Genomic DNA, 6,972 nt, shown 5'->3' on the forward strand with positions numbered 1-6,972 from the left:
CATTCTGTGAAGAACTAAAGGATAAATCTTAAATGTGTAATAAAGTAAGCTTGTTAATACAGTAATCTTTACTGTTACAATATGTTCAAAGTAGCCAGCTGAGGGAGACATTAGCACTTCAGTAATTTGATGTATTTATAAATTTAACTTCAACAAAAATTAACTGTTTTGTGAAGTTAAATTTTGACAAATGCAATACAGCCATTTAATATTCATATCAGACCTAACCTAGATTTAATATTTGAAGTTTTTTCTTAACAGCACTTTGTTTTTTCTCAAAGCTGTTTTTAATTTTGTTTGTTCATATTAGTATGTCAAATGCATGGAGAAAGGTTTGGAAAAAATCATTTAGTGGGAGTATTCATAAGTAAATATTTCGTTTTCACCAGAAATTAGGTAAATGCAGAGTGAACTTCATATCTGACTGCAATAATGTATGTTAGAGAAATTCAAAATATAGTACCTTTTCTATAGTATGTTTGTCTTAATTACTGAGATGTAATATTTTAGAGCTGTACAGAAGTGTATATAATGGCCAACTAGTATTCATAAACTATACAGGTATTTAAAATGATATATTCAATCAATATCAAATACTTTTGAGGTTCTTGCTGTAACTGATGAATTCCTATAATCTTGTAAGTATGCTGATGATATTTGTCTTAGTGGGCTCACTTTTATATAAAACTCTAAATAGAGTAGCAACCTCTGCAAGTTGCTGCTTTCTGTAAGATAGTCTTGAAACAATATAATGTGTATTATTTCTTACAGAATTCCTCATTTCGAGTAAACAGCTTTTCAGTGGTCTTCACTGTGTATATTTCCAACCAATTTATTACAGTTTTTTAAAGTCTCATGAAGAATTGAAAGGTGCAAATTAGTGGGTTTGAAACTTAGTCAATGGGAAAGCTTCTTGTCTCCTCTGGAAACTTGAAGCTGTTGTAAAAATACAATTATAAAAATACTGTATGGATTATAAAATTATTTCACCTGAGTGGCAAAAGGTCATTACTCTGTTGTAAATCTTGTTCTTAAGTACTGCAATTTATAGTTGCATTGATTTAGGTCGAATAAATATTTTTTACACTCCCTAGTGTACTTTGTCAATTGAACAAAAGCCTGAAGCAAAACTTATAAGTGAAAAATGTGTTTTATTTCTAATGTATACCTAAGGATTATATAATTGACAGCCTAAAGAAGTATCTTGGGAATGAATGAAGAATTACTGAGAGACTTCAAACTTACATTTACATTTCTTGTATTTTTTTCTTCCTCTCTATTGATCAATAAATGAAGTACGGAAATGCATTTTTTAAACATTTAAAGCAACAGAATTGCTGCAACACTAACAACTTCAGATAGTACTGAGCTTGGGCTGGGACTCATTACATTCCGCTGGGTTGGCTGACGTGCAGCGTTTATTTGGGGAATACACTGATCCCTCTCCATTTGAAAAGAATACTGGCTCTAGGAAGTACGTTTTTCACTGATGGCTAATTTATGCCTCATTACTTCCAGAACAACAGATATGACATGTTACCTAGCATTTCTCTTAGCCTTCCACTATACCAACATAAAGGCAGAAATTATCTGAGCAGCGATTATGTAAATACATGGGAGATGCCTCTCCCCTTTTTTCTCCCCTCCTGTCTTAAACTCTTAGACATAGATGGAGCCCTACTACACTTTTCACTATTTTTTGTTTGAATGGTCATTCTTTCCTTCATACTCTTTCCCCCTACAAAAGCTTTTCTTTATAAGAATTTCCGTGAGTTGCCTCGTTTGAAGTATAATTAATTCCCTCCTCATCTGGAGTTGTTTCTCAAAGGTCAGCTGTCTCCCTTGGTTATCAGAGGATTCAACCATGTAGCTATTTAAGACCCCTCCAGTACTTAGAGTAGTTCTGTGCTTAGGAATTATGACTTCAGACAGAATTATGTCTTTTAACTGACGATACAATTTTTACTAGAATTTCAGCTGCATAACGTTTGTGGCAGTTGTGAGGATTCCCCTTTTTTAAATGCATACTGTGGAACTTGGACAAGTCTATGGAAGAGGTGTTTGAGGGTTGTTCACAGCAGCTTTTTACTAGCTGCTTTTTAGAAAAGTTTTTAATCACGTACTAGTATGTCTCTTCATCTGCATAGTGGTTTTTACTGATGGAGAGAGCTGGGAGTAGAACTACAAAGGTCAGGGATCCATTTATGGTTGCACCAGTAATCTTGCTTTTACCCCTGTATTTACTATTCTGCATCCATGCCACTTTGTTTGGGTTTTCTTTTTTTGAAGAACTAGGGTCAAATTTGTTTAAAGCATCACTGAGTGTATTAATGTTACTTGTTCTCATAAAAAATGCTGTGCTGACAATTCTGCTTCCCATTTTAAAGTACAAATGCCACACTCACTAAAAAGTCTAGTTGTGGAATTCTTTTCTAGTAGGCAGCTGCTGCCAAAACTTGTGTTGATGTGTGTTATGGTTGTGGGTTTTGTTTGTGTTTTTTTTGTTGGTTGGTTGGTTGATAGAGGAAAGCATGAGGACTGTAAGTAAAAGCTAGAGAATCCTGAAGAACAGTCTTAGCAGTTGTGCTCTCACTCACAGGCCCCTTCCTCTGCACCCCAAAAGTATTAGCGTATTCTCATGCAGTTTGAGTTGTGGTTCTGAAGGATAATTAAAATGGCAGTGATTCTGTTTTGGTGTGTAGGTGTTACTTGTCACCTTAATTTTCCTCCTGTTTTTTTCGCAAAAGACAAGGCCATGTGGCTACTTGATTGGGATAGCGCTTGTTGCATTGAAAGAAACTTCAAGGAGGCTGAAAGTTAACTAATGCATTAGCCTGAGAGAGGAACTGTTTATGGAAACAAGCCCTTGTCCTCAATTCTCAGAAGTTCTTTTCCAGTATGTGTGTTCTTCTAAATAAAAAAAAGAAAACTGTACTAGAAGGTTTTCTTGGCTTTAGATAAGTACTTACATGTAAATAGCAACATATTGGAAAATGGTTCTTGCTAGGACTGACACAACAGTTTGATCCATCACACTACTCCATGCTGTCAAGATCAAATCTGTTTACAGTTTTGTCAACTAAATAGAATTTGTTGCAGGCAGTATTTAAGATGACCTAAAAACCTACAGGCTGTGCAGTGTTTGTGCAGTATCTGCTGTCTTCTTCACTAAGCAAAATGGCTTAATTTATTTTCATTTTAACATATGAGGAATTCAGCTGTTGCCAACTTGCTTACTTTTAGCTCCATTTCCCTAAACTGAGACCTTTGACTCTTCCACCATAACTAAATGGACAGATTATTCTTACTGTTTCTACTAGGGTTTTCAGAGGGAAAACTTGAACTGCTTCAAGAAGTGACATGTACTTGATATTTAAATTAGCGAGGTAAATAAGTACTCTTCGTATATGTGCTTGGAATATACTACTGAATCCTCCTTATCCTCACAGCCTCTCAGTACCTACCATTTTCTAACTCTTTGGACTGCAAAGGCAAGCCTTCTCTTAAAATGATTTGGGGGGGAATTCTCACTTTAATCTGTTTCAATTGATTCCAGCATAATTTGGGAAAATTGGAACCCAGTGTTCCTTAATGAGTTGGTTCAGTTCTTTTAGGCACTGAGGCCAAGACTTATTTCCTCATTGCTGTTAAACAGGTTGCTCCCTTGGAACGAGCTGTAATACTAGAAGTATTTGTGTCAAAGTTTGCCATTCAGAGTTAAACCATTCAAATTCTTTCTGCTTTACTAATTTATAGAAAGCCAGAGTAGGATTATTAATTAATTTCAAGGCTTTGTTCAGGAGGTAGAGTATGTCTCACTTTCCAGAAAGGCAAAACTCCCACGATGCATGTGAAGAATATTACTGCAAGTGAAAAAAAATTCTGTTCTTTAACCAGAGGTGAACCATGTCCTTCAGGTGGTGGCCCTGTACCTCAAGAAGGTTTGAAGAGCTGTGGCCTCTTTGGCCATTCTTGCCAGTTATTCACGTGCTTTAGATATTTAATTGCTTTTGCACCCTCGAGTACTGTAAGCATAAAGCAGTATGTCTGGTTTACTGTACTAAGTACCTCAGTAGAAAACCCCTGTTCCAGAACCACTAAAAGCAAATAGCAGACATGACTTGAAACTGCCTCAACTGAACAGCTCAGCAGCAGCTGTCAAAACACATCTTACAGGCACCTCATTTAATGCTGGATGACTAAGCCATGGAAAAGCAGTTGCCGCAGCAGTGAGCCTCCCTAGGAAGTGCTGTGCTTATTTTTATAAAAAACAACAAAAAAGCAACTTCCAGCTTCAGGCCCCTGTGATCCAGCACGCACACCTTCAGGGGCTGTGGCTGTTGTCTCTTTCAATTGCTCCTCTACTGTTTCTACAATCAGTAACACTTAAGCTACAGCTAATGGGAGCTGATAAAGGAATACAGTGATCAAATATTTACTCTAAGTCTAAAGACTTTTGTGAATAATTATTTCTTCTCTGCATTATAAGAAGCTCCTACCCCTACTCACTACCTCTGGAAGAGGCTCCTCCTACCAATTTTCCAGAGAGTTCTCATGCATAGAAGGTAAGATCGGACAGAATCAAAAATAGTTTTATGTTTATGAACATCAAGAGTAATTTTGGGGTTTTTTTCTGCAGCAAGATGGGAGCTGGTTCAGAAGTGTTTGACTGACTTGATGTAAGAAAATCTCTGCTATCTTGCTTCACTTGCAGAGTTCTAGGCTCAGATCCCATGGGTGATTCGAAGTTTGTTACTAGCATTGCTCTTGCATGAGCTGCTTGCATTTCTGTTTCAAGTAAGACCACAGTGCATAAGGGAAGTTCTGCTTCTCCAGTTTATTTGCACTTCAGCTTCAGAGATTTATATATGTATAAATATTAGTCCAAGACACATGTTGGTTAAGTGTACATAATGTTACAATAACTCCCTCTGGATGAGAAGCATTGCAGAATCTTTCTGGAACACAAGTTACATGATGAAAGCCTTTTAGGGGCGCGGAACTGAAGGAATGAAAACTTAATTTAAGATCATTTCAGAGATAGAAAAAAATGCCATTTTACCATGTTGAATCTGAGACTTGGACCAGATTTCCTTACTACCAAGCCAGAAATGACTAGTGGGATTTCTCACAGCCAACATAACAGCAATTCTTTTGACTGCTGAGAGGGGCAGAGAAAGTTGTTGCAAACCCATAAGGATAATTCAGTCCGAACTTCATTTAAACATAAGTTTCTGGTTTTTCTTAAATTCTTTGGTACCTTTTAAATGCAGAGCAATGGTGGTTTTGTTCTGACAGTGGTTCCCTTTGAAAAAGCACCAGTATCTTCTAACTGCAGGGTTCTCTACCCCACAGTGCTGTTAAATTTCATGGTACTATAAAAATGAAAGTGCTTTCCACTTAGCATAAATTAAATACCATGCAATGCAAGTGACCTTCCCAGATTACCAAGCCCTTTCTGCTATCGTAGACACAGAACTGCACTGTTTTTAAGTCGCAAACCATCTTACTGGTAACAGCTTCTCTTCCCTTCTTGTTTCAAAGAATAACAAAAATGCAAACTAACCTAAGCAGTAAATTCACAAGGGATTTCTGAAGTACAGGTGCTTGCATTTCTTTGTTCAGCTTTAGATTCTTTATGAACAGAGTTGTTCTAGCTTGCTTTCTAAAGAGGCTCAAAAGTGAAAGCTGTTCTGTTTAATGGGTGGCAAGAATTACTATGTAAATGGATTTTTTTTTAAATACATTTATAACATTTACAGGTAGCTACTTATATGCCAGATGACAGAAAATGTATGTTTATTTCCTGAGCCTTGAGGTCTTAAGCTGTTTTGGATAGAGTCAGAATAGTGATCACAGTCTATAATGTTCCTCTCAGCAAGTCCTGCTCAAAGCATTTCAGTTCTAGCTGAGCTACATCCTATACACGATGTGTTGGAATCCCTTTCTATAACACTTGAGAGTAGATTCAGTAGCAGCCCGCAAATATTTCTTCCTAATCTACAGATTAGGATCAAGAAAAACATAAATGAGCTTTACCATTGGCATCTGTGGAGACATTTGAGAGACAATTCCAGCAACGTGCCATGGAAATTGTCCCAAATGTCAGGGATCATCTTGTCTTCTCAAAAATCTGAGCATTGTGGGGCCTTCCTTGACCAAGCATGAATCTTGAGTACCTCCTCTGCCAAAGCCAATACCCTGTGCCTTGTAGCACTGAGCTTTCTGTGCCTCCGTCTCTTCAACTAAGTACCAAGACAAGGAAAAATCTGTGCATAGAAAACTGCAGTTGCAGATGGTGTAATTAGAGGAGGATGCTCGAATGGGAAACAATACTGCAGCCAACTCCTCAGACTGTGTGAGGTACATGTATTAACCAATGTTACTGGCTTCCTACCGTCAGAATCGGGGCCAAAGTCCTTAATTCATTGCAGCTCACATGCTGGTGTTACCTAAGTAAATAGTTGCAAACCTGCAGCTGACAAACAGAATGCATCTTCCATAATCCCTGTTACCACATTAATTAAATCCCATAAACTTCCCCTAGAGTGCCTCATCAGTGAGGAATACAACCATTTATGACGTGCACATACAACGGTTCAAAGAAAGTCAGAACAAACCATCCTCTATCACACATAAACTGGACACCTTCAAAAGCCTGTTAGATTGTCAGCTTTTAAGAGCCTCATGACAGGGTAATTAGTTGCATCTGGATGTTCCTCGAGAACAAATTAACAAAGTGTTATCAAAAAGCAGTGCATAAGACTTGAATTCATCCCTTTGGGCAGCTGCATAACGACCTGGAAAGGCACGTAATCCTCTTCTTGCACCTAAACTATGTCCGTACGAATGGCAGCCGCTGAGCCAATGCTAAAGCATGTTTGCACATAGGAACGTGACCATGAGAAACTGAGGATTTATACAGCAGCCCTGATGTGCAGCTTGCATAGGGGGGTTCAGTTTTGGTTTGGT

The sequence above is a fragment of the Cuculus canorus genome, chromosome 7 (assembly GCF_017976375.1).
Source record: "Cuculus canorus isolate bCucCan1 chromosome 7, bCucCan1.pri, whole genome shotgun sequence".
Taxonomy (NCBI): domain Eukaryota; kingdom Metazoa; phylum Chordata; class Aves; order Cuculiformes; family Cuculidae; genus Cuculus; species Cuculus canorus.